Source organism: Acomys russatus, chromosome 32 (genome assembly GCF_903995435.1).
Source record: "Acomys russatus chromosome 32, mAcoRus1.1, whole genome shotgun sequence".
NCBI lineage: Eukaryota > Metazoa > Chordata > Mammalia > Rodentia > Muridae > Acomys > Acomys russatus.
Genome location: NC_067168.1, coordinates 24,123,941 through 24,145,292, shown reverse-complemented (window position 1 = coordinate 24,145,292; position 21,352 = coordinate 24,123,941).

Sequence of the window (21,352 nt, the reverse complement as noted above, 5' to 3'; positions counted from 1 at the left end):
CAACCGGACCCAAATTTGTCACCTTGCACAAAACTCAAATCCAAGTGGATTAAAGACCTCAACATAAAACCAGAGACACTAAGTCACTTAGAAGAAAATGGGGGAAAGCCTGGAACATATTGGCACAGGAGACAACTTCCTGAACAGAACACAACGGCCCAGGATCTAATGTCAACATTAATATTAGGGACATCATGAGGCTGAGAAGCTTCTGTAAGGCAGGAGACACTGTCAAGAAAACAAAGTGACGCCTACAGACGGGAAAGATCTTCACCAACCCTACCTCTGACAAAGGTCTATATCCAAAATATATAAAGACTCAAGAAATTAAACACCACCAAACAAAGACCCAATTGCAAAATGGGGCTTGGAATTAAACAGAGAATTCTCAACAAAGGAATATCAAATGGCTGAGAAACACTTAAAGAAATGCTCAACCTCCTTAGTCATCAGGGAAATGCAAGTCAAAACAACTCTGAGATTCCATCTTACACCCATCAGAATGGCTAAGATCAAAAATTCAAGTGACACCACATGCTGGCTAGGATGTGGGGAGAGAGGAACATTCCTTCATTGCTGGTGGGAATGCAAACTAGTACAGCCACTTTGGAAATCTATCTGGTGCTATCTCAGAAAAATGGGAATAGGGCTTCCTCAAGACCCAGCTATTCTACTCCTTGGAATATACCCAGAAGATGCTCCAGCACACAACAAGAAAATTTGCTCAACCATGTTCATAGCAGCCTTATTCATAATAGCCAGAACATGGAAACAGCCTAAGTGTCTGTCCATCAGTAGAAGAATGGATAAAGAAACTGTGGTATATATACACTATGGAATACTACTCAGCTATTAAAAACAAGGAATTCCCGAAATTTGTGGACAAATGGGTTGAGCTAGAAATGATCATAATGAATGAGTTAACCCAGAAGCAGAAAGACTCAAATGGTATATACTCACTTATATTTGCATACTAGCCCAAGAGGCATGTCCCACAAAAGCCTTCACTTACCAGGAAACTGGGACAGAGGGGAGGACATCCTAGTGGGACTCTAAATGAGAGAAGCATGGGAGAATAGCAAAGTAGAAGGATCCAGAGGGGCCTAGAAACCCACAAGTAGAACATTATGATAGGCAGATTTGGGCCCAGGGGGCCCGCTCAAACTAAGGCACCAGCCAAGGACAATACAGGCAGTAAACTTTAAACCCCACCCAGATCTAACCAATGGTCAGAAAATTCTCCACAGTTGAGTGGAGAGTGGGATATGACTTTCTCACGTACTCTGGTGCCTCACATTTGACCATGTCCCCTAGAGGGGGAGACCTGGTGGCACTCAGAGGAAGGACAGCAGGTTGCCAAGAAGAGACTTGATATCCTATGAGCATATACAGGGGGAGGTAATCCCCCTCAGGAACAGTCATAGGGGAGGGGAATAATGGGAGAATGGGGGAGGGGAGAATGGGAAGAACTGTTAAAAAGGTAAAAAATAAATAAATTTTCAGATCCTATACACATATTTGTAGGTATATAGCTATAGCTGTCTATGAATATATGGAAAAATTCCAACATAGCTTAAGTGTGTTTATTAATAGAGATACCTTGGTAAATAGAAAGTCTTCATGGTCAAGAGTTGGTTATGCACTTCTCAACAGAGTAAATTACATATTATTTTCTTAACAATACACGTATGCGACTCATATAAATGTTAATTTTGGAAGCTTCAAACAATATAAGGAACAGAAAGGTCTTCATAAGATAATGTAAAGGATCTTGATATACTTCCATTCGTGTAATAAATTGTTTTAGTAATGGAGATAAAGGGGTTTGGAAATGCCCTGTATACAATTAGCTGCTCATATGATAAAAAAAAATATAGGTCAAAAAGTCAAAAAGCATCCACATTTATGGAGGGAATATAATGTATTTTAACATATACATTTACATTATTACACATGGATAAAATAAACTACATTCAGCAGGAAGAACCATGAGACAATCAAGAGTTATATAAATTTTTCATTCATAATGATTTGGCTATTTGTATTTGCCAAACTTGAAGAAAGCATCTCTCCTATCTTGTTGGGTATAAATTTCTGAATAAAAATCAATTATCTTTCTGTAAATAATAATAATGATGATGATGATGATGATGATGATGATGATGAAGAATATTATAGATTTGATTTTCTAATGGACATAGGCAAATAATTAAAATAAAACACTTTTAATGTATTTTAGAAAAAAAGATTTTGGTTTTCATTAAGTACAATTTATTTCAATTTTTGCTTTATAAAGTTTCTGCACTTTGTGACATGACTAGGAAGCCTTTACCTAATCCAAGATCATAAATATGGTGTTTGTATAAGGCTTATAGGTCTATCCTTTATGAAAGAATAATCCATTAAGTGCTGATGGTTTGTCAGTAGTGTGATATTGAGAGAAAGCTAACTTCCCTGTGAGGACCCAATCAATCCATCTCTGTTTATTGCAAGGCCTGGCCTTTACATATTGAACTAGTAGAGCACTTTTCTTTGAACAATCAGTTGACATGCACAGGCTTATTTGGGGATTCTTTATTGCAATGAGTTATGCATCTAGCCTTATTTCCTCACAAGCCTGGAAATCAGGAATTGAGATTCTCAGTTGCTCTTAGTATAAAATTGTTTTCAATTCTGTATGCTTTATGTTTCTGCGTTAATTGTGCAACAATCTTCTGAATTTTATCCAAAGCCAATGTGTTAGGATTTTTACGTGAATTGCAATGGCTCTATACAAACATTTCAAGGGAATTGGCATCTTAATAATGTTGACTCTTTTTATTCATTATGCAGAACATTGTTCCATTTCTTAAACCTTTTAAATTTCCTCCAGCAATAATTTTCAATATACCAGAAAAAATATAAGCATATGCTTATTGTGTATTTTTATTTTCCCCTATTTCTTAATTTCCATATAAATAACTTTATATCATTGATAAAACTTCAGATCGCATTTTCAGCTTCACTTCTGAAATGCCTGATACCAGTAAAGTGCAAGTTAATTTTAATTATTGACCTTGTGCTCTTCAAGCCAAGAAAATCATTTCCCAGTACTTACAGCATTTTTGTAGATTCATGAAAACTTTATATAAAGATAGTTATGGCATCTATAAATACAGTTTCCCATCTTCCCCAAGTCTACATGTCTCATTTCTTTTTCCTGTCTTATTACAATGGTGATAATAAAGCAGCTTAGGGTCTGGATATGGTTGTGGACACTTCTAATCCTAACAACTCCAAGGCTGAGGCAAGAAGACCAGGTGCTCAAGGTTGGCCTGGCCTATGCAGCCATATCTTACCAGGATGAATAGGAGAAGGAGAGAGGAGAATAGAGAGCAAGGCAGGGAAGACAGAAAAGAGAGAGGGAGGGAGGAATCGATGGAGGAAGGGAGAGATGCAGTGCCTAGGTGGTCACACCTTTGCTCTAATCATTTTATTCTGGGGAGAAGTGATTTCTTCTTTTGCTGCTGAATGTAGCATTATCTGTAAGTTTTTTTTTTTTTTTTTCATCTTGTCTCTTTCCCTCTTCATTTTTCTTTGGGGGAAAATGTCTCTGTCTCTCTCTCTGTCTCTCTCTCTCTATCGCTATCTCTATCTCTCTCTTTGTGTGTGTGTCTGTCTGTCTGTCTCTGTGTCTGTGTCTGTCTCTGTCTGTGTGTGTGTGTGTGTGTCTGTCTGTCTGTCTGTCTGTCTGTCTGTCTGTCTGTCGTGAGGTTCTGGCTACTCTGGAGCTAATTATACAGTCCAGGCTGCCTTCAAACATGTGCTTCTCCCAGCATGACTTCCTGACTGCTAGGATAGCCAGTGGAAGCCACCACACCTGACTCATTTGTTGGTGGTGTTTTTGGTTTTAATAAATGTTCTATCAGGTTGAGGAAATGCTAAATGCTCCATGTTGTCTGAGAGTTTTCATCTGAAAGTACTTGTGAATTTTTGCCAAATTTTTCTTCTTCTAATGTCAGTCAGTTACTAGGGCAAATTATATGGATAGATTTTCAAATAAGAAATCAATCTTCTGCATCTTCCCAATATGAAATAACCTATACGTCAACAATATAGCTAAATACATCATGGTTTCCAAATAAAATTCTCCTTTATTTTCTCTAAAATATCAGTGAGAAAAAGGTAGGCATTAATTTGGAGAAAAATCATTTAAAAAATGAAATCCAAAATATGAAGAAATATTCAGCTGCATTTTTTAATCAGAGAACTCAACAAGAGCTTTTATAAATGCCATCTTTTATTTGTGGTCTCAACAGCTCAGCTACTGGTGGCCTGCCTTTCAATGGAACACAAAAGAGCTGACACCATCACAAAACACCCATTTATTGGCCAATATTAAGCAATTACTCTATAGATCAGTTTCAAGGGAGAGTAAGCAGAGCCATCACATCTGGAGTCATTGCGGCAGGAGGGAGTGGCAAGAAGTCTCCTACTTGGACATTTATCAGGAAAGAACTTTGACACAAGCCCAAGGACACCGAGAAGGCAGCAACACTGTTCACCACTGTGTTATTTGTGATAACCAGAAAGGAAAACAACCTAGTGTTCCCTCTGTCTGGAAAAATAACTGTGGCATTTACCCATAACGGGATGACATCCTGGAGGAGGAGTGAAATGGATTGGATTTTTTTTGTACAGCAACATGGATAAATCTATAAAAACAGACTAAGTAGGAAAAATAAACAACAAAACGAGGTCTATAACACAGAAACATTTGTGTAAATTAACATGCGCAGCACAGTCTATAATTTAAGACAGACTTATCTGAATAAACACGTGGAAGGTGGCATGAAAAAAACACATAAATCATACTGAAATGAGATTCTATGGGATGAGCTTCTATGGGGCAGGCTTAGGAAATATAGGCCAAAAAATTAAAATTAAATAAGTAGAAACCACGGATAACAAAGAGCTCTAAGATGAAGCATGCAATTATATAAATGCTTTATGCCTGAAAAATAATTTTCAATTTGAAATGAAATTTCAGCCAAAGGCTGACCGTCGGAGGAGAGGGATGGGAGCGCTGCTGTAGGACAAGGCACCTCCGCACACTATCAAGGTCTGCAGCCTGGCTGCTTTCTTAAATGCCTCTTGCCACAGGACACAAACAGTCTTGTTTCTTCAAATGTGTTGTTTGCTGCCATCTTGATGTTTTATATCTCAGCACCCTGAACCAAGGGGACTTTAACTACCCGGCTGCCTCAGAAGTCTCTCATGCTCTAAATCTCTGGTATAAAGACTCTCTGCGCCTGAAAGAGGAAAGGCCTGCCCTAAGGGAGTCAGCGATGGGGAGACCCTGTCTGTAGCGGCTATGGTAGGAAGGCGCTTTGCCTGACTCAAAGCATCATCAAGACAAAAAGAGAGCAAGGAAGACTTGCTGTTTTCCTGAGGCAGTGCTCTGTTTGGGCAGTATTGCTAGCACCAACTACCTGTGTCTCGTCAAGACAGAAGCAACCAAAAGCCTGTCTGTCAAGATCTTAAGAGAAAGAATGATAAAAGCATAGAAAATGCTAGAGAGAGAGAGAGAGAGAGAGAGAGAGAGAGAGAGAGAGAGAGAGAGAGAGACCACCTTTGTATCCGTTTATCAATACATCATTTTCAAATCTATGGTGACACTATGAAGCAGATGGCTCTTCAACCACTGCCCTTAAGTGGAAGATGAAGGATCATGTGTGTGTGTGTGTGTGTGTGAGAGAGAGAGAGAGAGAGAGAGAGAGAGAGAGAGAGAGAGAGAGGAGAAAGAATGAAGAGAGGGAGGAAATGATGTGTTGAAATATTCCATTTTCATTCACTCACTTCTGGTAATCTGTTAAACACCACCGTATACTCTAGTAATATCTTGCCTTTGACCAGTATTAAGTCTATTGTGAGCTATATTATATAGTATATATAGGTCTATTGGTATTTAACACGAATATATGGCTCTACAAGGAAACCTATCAATTTCAAAAAATGATCATTGATTGTGCATCACAGAGCAATCTGAGTCATACTGTGGCTCTGGGCCAGTGTGATTGAGGTCAGCCTGTAGGCCTTTGTTCCCTCTTCCCACTACCTCACCATGGGCCCCTTGTTCCTTGCTCTGTGGCATCAGTTTGCTTTCTATTGCTGTGATAAGAAAGAAAAAAAAAAAGAGAGAAAGGAAGAAAGAAAGAAAGAAAGAAAGAAAGAAAGAAAGAAAGAAAGAAAAAGACTATGACCAAAAGCCACTTGAACAGGAAAGGTTTTATTTGACTTTCAGATTCCAGTCTACAATTGAGGGAAGCCAAGGCAGGTACTCAAGCAGGGCAGGAACCTGGAGACAGGAACGGAGGCAGAGGCCATGGAGGAATGCTGCCTACCAGCTTGCTCCTTGTGGCTTTCTTTCTCAGTGCTATTTCTTATTGGTGAGAAAATGATCAGCCCCAGAGAGGACATTGCTGGCTGCTTCCCTTCCAGCGACCATCTATGACCACCCAGAGGGTAGAGAAAATGAGGGTGAGCGAGACTGATCAGATACCATTCCTGACAGTGCTCCCCAAACTCCTTCAAGATAATCACACACACACACACACACACACACACACACACACACACACACACACACACACACACACACACACACACACACCAGAAATTGCCCAGACTTGAATACAATTCAGAACATCTCACTGTTTGGAAAAGAGAAGCTCTCCTGCTCAGAATGGAGCAGTTTTGTGGCTATAAAACCACTAAACTATAGAAAGGCAGTCTTTGAATACAGACAACCCCCAGCACAGCAGCATCAGTAGACAGGCACCAGGGCAATAGGCCTGGTTGACTTTTGTCTGAAGGTCTGCCTTCTCTGTCTCTGGACAAATGAGCCACTACTTGTTTTCCCCAGTTTTGATTTCCCTTTCCACGGTTTAGAAGCCAAGTGCATTGTTATCATCCTGTCTCCAAAGTGCTAAAGATAAGTGGAGAGTGGGAGGTGGAGTCAACTTATTATACGGAAATCATCTTCATTGTTTGTACAGCATGTCACCTCATCTCAAATCCACGCACCTTCTGTGCTTTGTGTGTGTGTGTGTGTGTGTGTGTGTGTGTGTGTGTGTGTGTGTGTGTGTGAAATGGACCAGAAAATAAGGAGCCACATTTTCATTTCCCTTGGCTCCCATCTCTCCCTAGCACTTGTGACTGGATGTGAAAACTTTGACCTGGTCGCTATTTGCCTGGGCACTCTGAGATATTCTTCACTAGTCTTTATGCTTTCATCTATCTCTTCCTCCAGGTGACTTTGTTGAGAGAGGGGCCTGGGGCTTGCACATCCTCTGTCACTGGCCACCAAGCCCCTGAGACAAGAGGAGTCAACAGCATGTCCTACCAAAGTGGAGCCTCTAAGTGGCTCAGAGAGACTGGTCTGCTGACCACACCTGGCACCAGGCTCTTGCAGGAACTCTGCTGCCACCATGTCCCTCAACAGAGCCCCTTCATGGCTGTTATTTCTCTACTATGACTTTAGTAAAAAGCCCATCACCATAGGCCTCAATTACTCTCCCATCCCCCATCCTCAATGCACTCATTGCCACCACACCCTTTGCCTTACCTTGTCCCACCCTCTGCCTGTCCTTCATGCTCTACTCCTGAGAGGCAAAGGCTTAGGAGGTAATGTCAGAATGACCTGAGTCCACCTATATCCTCCTGTCATAATCGTGATAACGAAAAAGGGGCTGAATTCTTCTGTATCAAAGATGCCAAATATTCTGATGCCACCTCTGCGGTCACTTTTCATGCCTTTCTCTCCTTTATGGAGGCTCCAGGTCTGCTCTAGTCCCCAAACAGCTAGGCTGAACCAAATGTGGGTGGCACCTGAAGCAAAGCTTTCTGGGGGACATCTTTTCTAGCCAAAGTGGAGGGAATGTAGTCGTAACAGAATGGACTCAAAATAGAAGGGCAGGGATTTTTGAACACCAGGAACCATCCCCCTCTGTAGCCTGCCATCCAGTCCTTTTCTGAGAGAAACAATATCTGGATAGAAAGTTTCTTGCCATTTTCATCCAAACATATGGGAAATGAGAAAAAGGAAAGAGAATTTAAACTGGGGCCTCACAGCTCTGAATCAGCTAAGATACCAGCATTGTTAGCTTCTTCCTTCTTGATCTTAGAAGTTTGCAAGCTAGTACCATAGCCTGCCTAAATACTTGCTCTAGCTAGCAGGAAGACCCTGCATCCCTGGAAACTCCTGTTCTTTTTTTTTTTTTAAGTTATTTATTATTATATATATGGTGCTCTGCCTGCACACCTGCAGGTCAGAAGAGAACATCAGATCAACATTATAGATGGTTGTGAGCCACCATGTGGTTGCTGGGAATTGAACTCAGGACCTCTGGAAGAGCAGTCAGTGTCATTAACTGCTGAGCCATCTCTCCAGCCCCGAAACTCCTGTTCTTAGAGGCTTCATCTTGCCTCTGTTCATTCCTCTGCCGCCTCGCTGTGTAGTCTATGTACCAGGGCCCTCTGAATCCATCACCACCAGCTCACTGCCCTGGCACGACATTGCTGTCACATATTTGCCCTAAAATATAGACACAAAAAAATCATGATGAATATTTTATGATTAATAATTTTATTTGCCTTCATGGAAATTTGAAGAATCTTTTGAAGAATCACTTAGTTGGCCCAAGTCTGTTAATAAAAGATGCCCATAGAAATTTGTGCTGAGGTCTCTTTTCCCAATATAAGTTTTGCTACGCAAGCAGAGGCATGCTGATATCTTTGAGGCTACGAGTGTTCCCCCTAGAATTACAATGATGAAGGTGGCATCTCTCCCACAGAAACCATTAGCAAGAAGCTCGCTCAGCGCTTCATCCTTTTACCCTCTCTTTGCTCAGGTCAGCCAATCAGATTCCAATGGAATGTAAGTCACCGCGAAACAATGATTCCCTTCTCTGTCTATTGGACGACTTGACATTTCATTGGCAGTCTTCAGAACACTTCACACTTCTCTGGGGAAAAAAAAAAAAAAACGTTGAAAGCAATTTGTAGTTTCTCGACACAAATAATAAATAGGTTTTCAAAACAATATCTGTCAAAATTGCCAGGAGTATCCAGACTGAGTGAGACACCGTTTCTCCTCTGTTTGGTTTCTCTGGAAAGACATTACTAAATAATTATAAAGACTATAGAGATTGAGGTAGCACTTAAATCGTGATAAACCTCTGGTTTTTCTGTGACTAACATATCATTGGCCACCTCCCCCTGCAAAAAAAATTCATCCCAACAATGACAGTATCCTGAAATGGTATTATTCCTTTCAGTTTGGTTTTATATCTAGAAGTTCAAAACTGCTTGGACCGACTAGGCATGTTGTCTGAAAGTTTTGACTCCTACTATCTGTTTGCTACTGGGGTGACGAGGTCCCCTCATTTCCCTCTGAAACCACCAATGCTCTGTGTGCACTGAGATGAGCCAATGGCCAGATGTAAAGATGAGCATGTAACTTGAGTATATTATGTAAATCTCATTCTCCTGGCTACATTGATTGTCTTAGAGATAGGCACATGAAAAAAAAAAAAAAAAAAAAAAAAAAAAAAAAAAAAAGCCAGAGCCAAAAGGATGCAGCAATATGTTAAAGCTCTCAGAGAGAGAAAAACATTTTATCTGAATTTCTGCTTTTAATCCTGAAGGACAGTGGAAGTTTATTGCCTCTATCATATTACCACATGCAACCTGAAATAGTAGCCAAGTAGCAATGGCAGAAAATCTGCTTAAAAGAATTCTATCTGAGCCTTGGATGCAACTATACCAGAAGCTCTGGGCCGAGTGAACTGTGTTAGACAAAACTTTCTAGAGATAGAACACATTTAAGAATCTATAGCTGTAGGGTGTGGTGGTGCACAGCTGTAATCCCAGCACTCAGGAGGCAGAGGCAGGTGAATCTCTGTGAGTTTGAGGCCAGCCTGGTCTACAAAGTGAGTCCAGGACAGTCAGGTCAGGACAGAGAGACCCTGTCTCGAAAAACAAAACAAAACAAAAAAAGAATCTGTAGTTTCTGGGAGCAGCTTTACCCATCCATTTCAGTTTAAGCTCTTTTCCACTAGTTTTTTCATTGGCTTACCCACTATCAGATTTCTTTATTCTGATTTCCTTTATTACATCTTTAGTTTTCATTAATCTTACCCACTCCATCTCCTCCTGTCCTCCATGTCCCTACTCCATCTCTTCACTTAACCCTTTCCCCTATAGTGTTCTATCTTCCATTTTTTATTTTAAAGGTGTTTCATAGATGTAGACCTTGAGTACTGCACTACAGAATGGCTGGAGAAAAAGTACCCACTGATACAACACCCTCAGGTCAGTAATGGGGGTTTTGTTCTCTGATCAGGTTTGAGGTCTGTTCCATGGGGACAGTCATAAGCACCCAAGGCTGGAGAAGCCATATGCCTTGGTGAAGAAGCTGTTGTTTTGCTAAATGGACAAGGTGTCCCCAGCATATTGTTCCCTAAATAACTATGTTGACGCTTTGCTCAAAGAGCTTTCTTCTTGCAGTGCTTGGTGGCAACTGCAGAGACCCATAAGTGCTCAATGTGCTGAGAATAAATGACTGCTGAAGCCAGGTGGTGGTGGCGCACGCCTTTAATCCCAGCACTCAGGGAGGCAGAGACAGACGGATTGCTGAGTTAGAGGCCAGCTTGATCTACAAAGCAAGTTCAGGACAGCCAAGGCTACACAGAGAAACCCTGTCTCGAAAAACCAACAAAACAAAAGCAAACAAACAAACAAAAAACTGCTGAATGCTCAGCCATAAATGGACCGCTGCAATACCTCCCCCAGGGCCAGAAAAAAACCACTGAAGATAAGAAAGAAAGAACGCTAGAGTCCATGGAAGGAGAGGTGTGACCTAGAATGCTGCTTTTCAAACATAACATCACTGTTGGGAGCTTGATCAATATCAATTGAGATTATCCAGATAAGACCCATGCAAGATTGGACCCATCAACATGACTGTTAGGAGAGCAAAGATAGAGAAGAACCTCATGAGGACGTGTATGCAGACACTGAGCCACACCCCTCTCTATAGTCAGTGGGAGAGGAAGATATTTGCTTTAGTGCTATAGCCACTGGTGTAGAGCCCATGCTATGATAAATAACCCCCAGCACAGACCTCCTGTGAACAATTCTTATGACACTCATTGGGGCATCAAAATAAATAAACAAATAAAGGCATGAAAGTAGGAGGAGTTGGTAGGAAGAGGAAAAGGTTTGGTGGAATATCAGGGGAACAGGAGAAGGTAATTGAAGGAAATGTGATAAAAATACATTATCTGCATTATGAAGGTGCCCTAATGAAATCCATTACCATGTGTAATGAACAGATGCTAATAAAATGCTTAAAGTATATTATTAGCAGTCTATGCTCAAATAATTTTCTTTTATCCAGTTTTGCCTGTATATTAACATATTCCTGTTGTATACGTTTGTTTCTTCTGTTTTTGTATGCATTATAATAAACCTATCTAGTCAGGGCAAAGAGGAGCTTTGGATTTCTGTATTACTTAAGGGTTCATTCTCAAAGCTTCTAACAAGAAAAAGGAGAAGATTAAGGAAAAGGAAGAGGAGGAGAATGAAAAGAGCAGGAGAAAAAAGGAAGGGAAGATGGAAGGTTTTGTCTTGGCTGGATAGAAACACTGGCCTTCATTGGACTGTGGAGAAGTCGGGGGCCACAGGAGGCTCTTCCTCTGCTACAAGGACAAGCAATGCAGGTAAGACCTACGGCAGATAAGTAACCACACCACTTCTACTTCCTCACAGCGAAAGTTCTAACCTGGAACAGATGTTTGGGTTGAGAAAGTCAGCAATTGTGGTGCTGCTAGGAGACAGAACTGAACTCCGGGTCAAAAGCATCACATGTAGGCTGGAAACAAGCCCTTGATAGTGATGCTGGCTACAAAGCATGGAGCTCACACAGTCACACACCATTGGGAATCAAAGAGCAAGGCATCAACATTTGTAAAATCACAGGAAATACAAAGAGGCCCTGACCAAAACAACGAAAGTAACAAAAGGCTTTAATGTCCCTTTTTAGCTCTCTGACAGAGAAAGCATAAGAAAATAAGGAAGCAAAACATGGGAACAATATCATGAAAATTATGTCTTTTCAGGTTGCTATGGTGCATTTACAAAATTACCATCTTTTAAACATAAATCCCAAGAAGCTCTTATAATACAAACCTCATTGTAAGCTGCAGCACAATGAAGCAAAAATTAAGTAACAAATACAGAAACGTAGAAAAGCCAAGCCTTTAGAAATGGGGGAGGGAATCACTCTTAATTAACTATTGGATCAGAAATAATAGATACATAGTAACTGTTAACTATCTTTTAAAAAAAAAAAACAAAACAACAACATTATAAATTAGAACCAGGGCATGTTCAAAATTGCAAAGTTTTACTGAACTTATGAGCATACAACATAGAAACTTAAAATGGAGAGAAAATTATTTAAAATATTCAAGGAAAATAAAAACTTTATAAGCTTTGAGAATAAACCCTTGAATAACACACAAATCCAAAGCCGCTCTTTGCCCTGACTAGACAGGTTTATTATAATGCATACAAAAACAGAAGAAACAAATAATAGAATTAAATATTTTATTTTTAAATTTTTAAATAATGGAGTTAAATATTTTGTGAACAGATTCTTTGGATAAAAGACCATAACAGTTAACATATAACATTAGTTAATCTAATCAAGGACAAAAGAGGGGATCTACAGGGTTAGAAAACTAGTAATTAATAAAATAAAAAAAAAAAAAAAAAAAAAAAAAAAAAAAACGTGTTGATGAAATCTAAACACATGTAGAGCATTTGCCCAGAAATACATTAGGCACTTTGAAATTTTTAATGAAATTTATGGGTTATTTTCCAAATAAAAATATGAAATACAAAACTACCAAAAGAGAGAGAAGCCAGGGCAGAACCTAGGAATTTGTCTAACGGTCCCCTTAGCATTGCGCACTCACTCAAAATACTATGACATAGTGGTTGTAGATGTGCATATAGAAAATATTTGGAGTAAAGATAACTCTAATATAATTTTTAAAACCTTCCCGAGGAAGACACATGATAATATCCTTACCACTGGGCGAATGAAATCCTGACCATATTTGAGGTGAGAACCAAGAAATCACTGCAGAAACTGGAAACACAATCCGCCTTTGTCTTTGTTTTGTACTCACATTTGTGCTCCTCAACAATGCTGGGTCGTGTGACAGCTTTGTCGACTTCACACAACCCCAAAGCACCTGGGAAGAGACTCTCACCCGGGAAACTGTCTAGATCAGGCTCTCCTGTGAACATGGCTGCGAGTGGAAAAAGAGCAAAAGCCCAAACTAGCCATGGTCAGGAGACTCCCAGCGTCAAAGATTCACACAGAAAAGAAGGACATTACCAAGTGAGTACTTGAGGTTTGCAACATAAGACGTTAGGAGACAATAAACAAACAAAGCCAGAATGACTAGATGACAATGTAAGTAGGGGGAAGAATACAATAAAAATAAGAATAGAAATCAATGAAACAGAAAACAATACAGAAAGTCAACAAAATCAAGTCAAGGTCTCACTCTGTGTCCCTAGGTAGCCTGGAACTTGCTGTGTAGACCAGGCTAGCCTAAAATTCACAGACAGTCTGCCTCTACCTCTCAAATTCTTGGACTGAAGGACTGAACCACCATGCCTGAAATCCAAATTGCTTTGTGAAAACATTAATAAATTGAAAGCCTTCTACTAACACAAAATAAGAAAACATTATATTTTCAGCATCATGGATCAAAGCAGGACAATCCTTACAGATCTTATAAGTACTCAAAAATAAGATGTTATGAATAGCTATGTTAATATTCAGGAAAGCATAGATAATTTCCTGTGAAAACACAACCTATCACAATTAGACAAGATTAATACAAAACATGAACCATGTCTATTAGACATGTAATTTATAATTTTGTTTTATCTTGTGAAGAAAAGTAAAAGAATGGATGATCTCACTGATAAGTTAAGAGAACAAAAATATATCATTTGAATATCTCAATAGGAACAGGAATTTTTCTTGACAAAATGTAACATCCATTTTAATTTTCGAAGTAGGAATGGAAGGAAATAATAAAGGCAATAAATACACAGCAAGCGTGGCAAAGACGTTCACATCTCTATTCAACCTTGTACTGAAAGTCGTAAGTGATGACGCAGAAATAAGCCTATGCATTTATAAAAATTACAATGTAAAGAGTACAAGGACACGTATACAAAAATCCTAAAAAGTCTGAAATTTAATTACTATGGTCAATAAACATATTTAACAAGCTCATAGTATACAGGTGCAATCTATAAAAGTCAAGTATAGCTGTAAATCATTGGAAGTTTTTTAAAATTACAATACTGTCAACTTATCTTGGTAATAATTTTAATGAATAATGTGAAATACCATCACCATATTAATGACTCTGAATTTTAATGGGAATAATGGGATCCAGAGGCAACGGAGGCCGAGTGGTAGCAAATCATGAGACGCAAGATTAGTTTAGTTAACACTAACACAGAGAAATGAAACAGCAACCAGAATGTTTTGGCTTTATGGAAGTTTTAGTACTGCCTAGTCGGTTATAGCATCTATGTGGACAAAATAGGTTGCAAGCCTACTGAAGAATTAACTGTATAGCTGCACATGCTTATAGCAGGCAGAAGGACATCTGGTGAGCCCTGGAAGGAAGACAGCTCCTCTTGCCACTTCCTAAGGCCCCTTGGACGTGCCCACAGTGTAAGCCTCTCTACAGACATAACCCCAAAAGGCTTGTGGCCATTTATGAGGCTGCACAACTCACACTTACTTAAGCTCGTGGAGAGACACTGGTGGTTGGGTTTGACAGTATTCCGCCATATGTCCAGCGAGCTTACAAACACACTTTGTGGTTAGTCCCAATTTCCATAACATGTAATCAACACAGACATGCCAAGAACCTAGAAGCTTCCACAGTTCCAAGTCCCTGCACCATAGAGTGCTGATTTTGGTGGCATAAGGAAGCAAGTGGAGGCCCTAGGACCTCCTACCCCTGCCAGAGAGTCATCCAAAATAAATGTTTCATCCTATCCAGAATCACAGAAATTTTATGTAAAATTTTGTATTTTGATGGTATTTACTCCTAACTCTTTCTGAATATATCTTCCACTCCTTCCCAAGGTCATGTCTCCTTTTGTTTTACAGCCCATTGAGTCAGATTTTGTGTGGCCAATATGTGCACAAGTGTGGGGCCATCCATGGATCGTGGTTGACATACCAGGATACATACACTTAAAGAAAATTGACTCTCTTTCTACTAGCAGCCATGAACTATTAATAACTCCTTGGCTTGGAGTTCTCATGAGCCTCTGACCACCACCCAAACACACACACACACACACACACACACACACACACACACACACACACACACACACACACTAATGTCTTAATTGGCTTGATCCTGGGTGGATCTAATACAGGCAACCACTGTCACTGTGGGTTCTGGAGGGCAATGGTCCTCTCGTGTATGGAAAATTCTTTTTCTCCAAGGTCTGCTCTGACTTCCGGTCCTTACAGTCTTTCCAAACCCTCTTCTGTGATGTTGCTTGAACTTTGTTAAGAAGATGCTACAGTAAACAAGTCCCATTAATGGCTAAGCAAGGAGTAACAATTTTTTATCACCACACACACTTAGTACATTTATCTGGCCTACCAAAAAAAAAAAGACTAAATAGATCTTAGAGAGTAAATAATAACTGTTTATTGTTGAAATACAAGGACCCAACTATAGCACACTTGTAATGGGAAAAAAGTATTACCGCCTTGGCACATGGTAGATGATTATTAATCTGCAAATATTTCTCCTCCCTCCTACTTTCCTTTCTCCTTCCCCCTTTCTCTCATCTCCTTTCACAAGTCATTTGCTCTCGTGTTAATGACAGCAATGTGCCTTCACTCTCCTGATTCACAGCAACAGTAACCCTTTGCTTGTCATAATCTACTTACTAGAGCTTAACCCCTTGAGATTCTGCAAAGTATTATACGGATGCATCATACAAATTCCATTCCCACCAGCCAAACAAACTAAAAGACAACTGAAAAATGCTTACTGATGCCTACACTGGAAAATAGAAAATAAATAACCACAAAGCACAGAAACTGACTAAAACTGCATTTCTGAGGCTTTGTTAGAATACACCCTCCAAAGTGAAAATTCTGTCTTTGCATTGCCTATCACGAAGAAAGAGGTCTCAGGCTTAAGACGACTTGGGAATCCAAAGGCAATACAGACTATATTTGATTTGCCATCCTAAACTATCTACTGACTTTCTTACATAACCTCCATTTTCATGTGTTAGAAGAAGAACAAATAATGCTTTTTTTTTAATTGAAAGTCTCATAACATGAAAGTTGATATGCCACTGTTTCCGAGGCACACAGGTAAACCAGGTACACTACATCCTTTGATGGTCTAAAGTCTAAAGACCCTCATATCCCAACAATAAATAGTTATTCTTTATTCTATAAGACCTATTTATCTTTTTGGTATGCCAGAGAAATGTACTAAGTGTGGGTGGTGAGAAGAAGTATTACCTCTTGCTCAGCCATAAGTGGGACCTCTATATCACAGCCTGTCCTTCCAAAGCTCAAGAAACACAAAGGGTCCAAAAACGAGATGTTAGGATTTTGAACAAAGCGTGGGAGAGACTGAATCCCTATAAAATACCAAATGACCATACCACACGTAAGCCATTCCTCATGAATTTGGTCATACCTGATTTTTCAAAGCCATGAGACTAGGAATAAGTAAGAAGCCCAATCATAGAGAAGTGGCTATCGATCCATGAGACCTATCCCAGGCTCAGCGGGCACATACATTGCATGAGCAGGTAGCTCTAACACGTCTACATCACCCTCCCACCTCCCATCTTCAGCAGTCTGAAAAGGCCCCACACTGGGGTGCAATTTGCATATGCTATTCTGCAACATACTGGCGCAAGCCAACGTGGAATGCTGCAGAGTTCCAACCCTAACCAGAAATACCCCCAAAAGACCATATGAAGGGAGATCCCCCATGCCAGTATGAAGAACATTTGAACAGCACATTTTCCTTTTAATTTGTCTGGGTGAGACCGCTAGAAAATTGAGTCTACACTGATTCATAGTCACTGGACAATTGTTTGGCTAGAAAATATGGAAAGAAAAATAGTTGTGGCCAGAAAATCTAGAGAGAAATTATGTGAATGGTCCTCCTGACGTGGGTGCAGATTATAACTATCTGAGTCCCGTGTGATTGTTCACCCAAGGGGGACAATGACCAACACCAACCAACCTTTTTTTCAAGCCACTGAGGTTATTGTAAAATGGGTTCTAATATAGTAACAGGGGTGGCGGAGGTGCACGAGCTTAAAATCGTTCAACCTTCATGAAGCATAGGGTGCCTCTCAGCACTGCTCAGCATAAGCTGCCCACAGCAGAGATCAATGCTGAGACCCAACTGGGGACCATTCCTGGAAAAGCATCCAGTCACAAGGTAGCAGACTGATTACACATCTCCCTCAGTCAGTCATAGAGGAACAATGATTCTCCCTCCACTGAACTCAACACTCCTGCTGACTATGAGTTAGCCCTTGCTGCCCATGCCCACCTGTGGCTTTAGAAAATGTTTATTCACTGACCTGTTACCTTCTCACTCTACTGCTTCTGGCCAACTAACTCATTTTGTCATCAAAGAAATACATGGTTTCTCCTCATGGAATCCTAGCTGCTTTTATGACATTCCCAACCCCTGGAAGCTACTAGGCAGATAGGATCACAGAATGATGCGCTGAAGGCTCGCTAACGTCCGGTATATGGTATTTCTTCTCCCACAACTACTGTATGTGGGTCTGGAAATCAAATAAAGACCAGCTGCCTTCTTATTATCAATATTAGGTATTATCGGTACCCTCGATAATCAGTGAAGAGGTTGTACTTCTGTCCCTGTACTCCCGGGCCATACTAGCTGAGAAAGTGCAAGAGATGGTTGTACCAAGCTCTGCACACTAGTGACGCAACAAGCCAGGTAGTGAATGACTCGCCTAGGGGGTGATCAACCCCAGATTTCAGAGGAAACCTGGGTCACTGCAGAGAGCCTCCACGTCTGGTATGGAACATTTCCGCTCAGTGAAGTCAAGCCTGAGATCTTGGCACAGATGATTTAAACTAGCACCATTGACCGGCTATTGTCAAGCAAGCTCAGAACAATTACACATATGACTGGATAATAAGGCAGATGCTCCATTTCATACAATTAGCACAAGAGAAACATGTGATTCTGAGAGCGGCTTGAGGCTAATACAAAACAAATAGATTGTTTACTTGGTTCTGCAAGAAACTACTAATTTTCCTGCATGCTTCAGAAAGCTTTTCATTGCAAATAAAACAATGAGTATGTCATGGATGGGGGGGGGGGGACATGTGGTTCGCCAATTGGGAGTATTAACATCCCCCAAATTGGTTGGTCAATAAAAATCAATTAAAAGTATTTCATAAGAAGAAAACAATATTTCCAAGTAGCCGAGTGACAGTTTCTTTGGGCTTTGCTACATATTGTCTCAGGAACGTCCCACTAGCTACAGCCTCTCCAGAGCTGACCTGAAATGGGTCTCTCTGGGCAGACAAAGCTTCCCGTTGCCAGGGAAGTGCAAAGAGGCTTGGAGAGGCATGGGTGGGGGCTGCCTTTTCATTAGCAGGAGTCTGAAGCACACGACTGATGCCTTTCCAGTCCTGGGGGTGCAATCCCTCACTTGAGGGTATTCTCAAGGCAACTGTCCTTCACTCTTGTCCCTTCTTCCACAAGTATGCTGATCACTCACAAGGTCCAACAACAGGACAAACCAGCAGTCAGCTGTGGTCTAGAAGCATGCGCTCCGCCCAACACTTCAATTATACGGACTGTCACAATATTTGCTTCCTTTACCAGAGGCTTAGTGTATCTGAAAGATAGTTTCTAGAAACCCGTAATAGTTATTTTAGACAAATGCAAGACTTTGTTTGAGGATCCACTAGCAAATCATTTATATGTAAAAAATAAAAATGGCCCATAAAGCAGGTGCTCTTATCACCATGTTCCCTATTTCACAGAAGAGCAGACAGCAACTTTAGAAGATTAAGCAGTTCGCTCAGTGCTGCGTAGCTAGCATAACCACGCTGAAACTTAAGCCAACAGAATCCAAAACCATACCAAGGTGCCCCAAACCTGTAGTATACTGTGCCATTGGTCTAAGCCTGGCACTTAGAGCCAGTGATCTCTTTCGCCTCTCTGTAACAGTGTAGATCACTATTAATCAGCACCTATAAAAAGCCAGACACTGAATAAGATGCTGTAAAGCCATATTCCATTTAACTCTCATAAACCTACAATGACGTAAACACTATTATAATTTATTTTTGCTTTCATTTTACTGAGGTGGGGAAGGGGGAGTGAGGCATCATGAAATTACATTCTTGCTCGAGGTAAAACACGCCTAGCAGAGAGGAGCAGGGTTCTCCAGATTCAATTCCAATCCTACACGTGATTTCTTCAGGTTTCACCAAGTTGCTCTGTTCCGCATGCCCCCATAGGACCTGCCAACTTTACTTCAAGTGCGATACTTCATGGATCAAAAAGACGCAAGAGCTACCAAGAAAACTGGGGTGTGGCAGTCAGCTGTGACTGCAAAGAAATAGAGCCACAAGCTGCGGTGCAATAGTTTGCTCTGGGCAATTCCTTAAGAGAAGGCATATTGTGTTAGTTTATCATTTTGAACACAGACTCACCGAGCTATTTACCTGTCAGTCTGTGTCTGTGGGGACTGATTTTCTAACATCAGATAAACAAGCAATTAGAGAGTTTAACAGCCTCTTGGATGTGGGGAAGCTTGTCAACCCGAACCTCTCAGGGATGGTAAATGTCACATGGACTGTCTTCGGTACTTCCCTCCCACCACCCTTCACTTCCATAGCTGTGGAGAGACCCCCTTTCATCTTGCTCTGAGCCCACCTGGGCAAGGCAGGCACCTGGACCATGGGCCACCTGGATTCTACCCCCAGCTGTGCTGGGGTGACCTTGCTGAAGCCAACACTTCTCCAAAGTTATTCTGCTCAGGCACAAGAAAGTCAGAATTCGCTTCTCTTTAGAGCCTCTAACATCTCACGTTCCATGGCCGTGTGCGGTTATGACTTTCACAGTCGTACCTTTCTCCTTTGGTTTTGGGGGCAGGCTCCTTAAGCCCGGGTAAGTCTAGCTCAGTTAGAGAGCATCACTGTCATTGTCAATACCTAGTGAGGCCAAAAGGCATATGCAGTGACAGCAGAAGAAATGGGGCATACGGCTTTACCATTAGAGGTTCATGGCTGAGTTTTAGAAGGTTTAAAATATCTCAGGGAAGAGGGATTCTTTTGTAATGAATTTTAGTATGTAAAAACTTGCAAACAAAAAATTTCACATGTGGAAACTTAACTAAGTAAGAGAAAAAAAAAAACTTAAGGCCCTATGGCAAGCCACAGTATTTGGTTACCTCTTCACCAGGGTGGTCAAATGCCTAATGAAAAGCAACTGAAGGAGGAAGGTTTGTTTGGGCTCTGAGTCCAAGGATACAGCAGACCACAGTGGGGAAGACTTAGCAACAGGACCAGCTCACAGCGGTGATGCCAGAAACGTCTCTTGGTGGATGAAGAAGCAGAGACAAGCTTCCTCCTTTCCCCACTTTTTATTAAGTCCAGAACTTCAGCCCATGAGATGGTGCCACCACATTCAACATGGGCCTTCTGGAAGCACCTTCAAAGACGTACTAGACACATGTTTCCTAGGTGTTTCCAAAACCAGAAATGTTTAGACCCCTATATATAAGCCTCTTTATACACCATGGACAGGAATTTTCTTGTATTAATAAGGCAATGGGGTAGGATGATGGCTATCTAAGAGTTCTTCCACATAGCATCTCCTTTGCCCTTACATGGTCTCCAAGACAGACTCTCTGAAACCCCAGGTTCTTTAGACAATGATTCAACATCTATTACTTGACTCTGTGAGTGACAAGAGAGTTAGCAGAAGAAGAAGAATCATACTGTAAGCATTCAAAATGGTGGAGACGTGGACACAGCAGGAGAGCTTGAAAGGCACACCCAGAGAGAAGCAGGGATCCAGTCACAGCACAGACTGCCACATAAGGTGAGCTGGTGACATCATCACTGATAAAATCTGTAGGCCATCAGTCCTAGTGCCTGACAAACCCATGGTTCCTACACGCTTTGAACTCACTTCAAGGACCT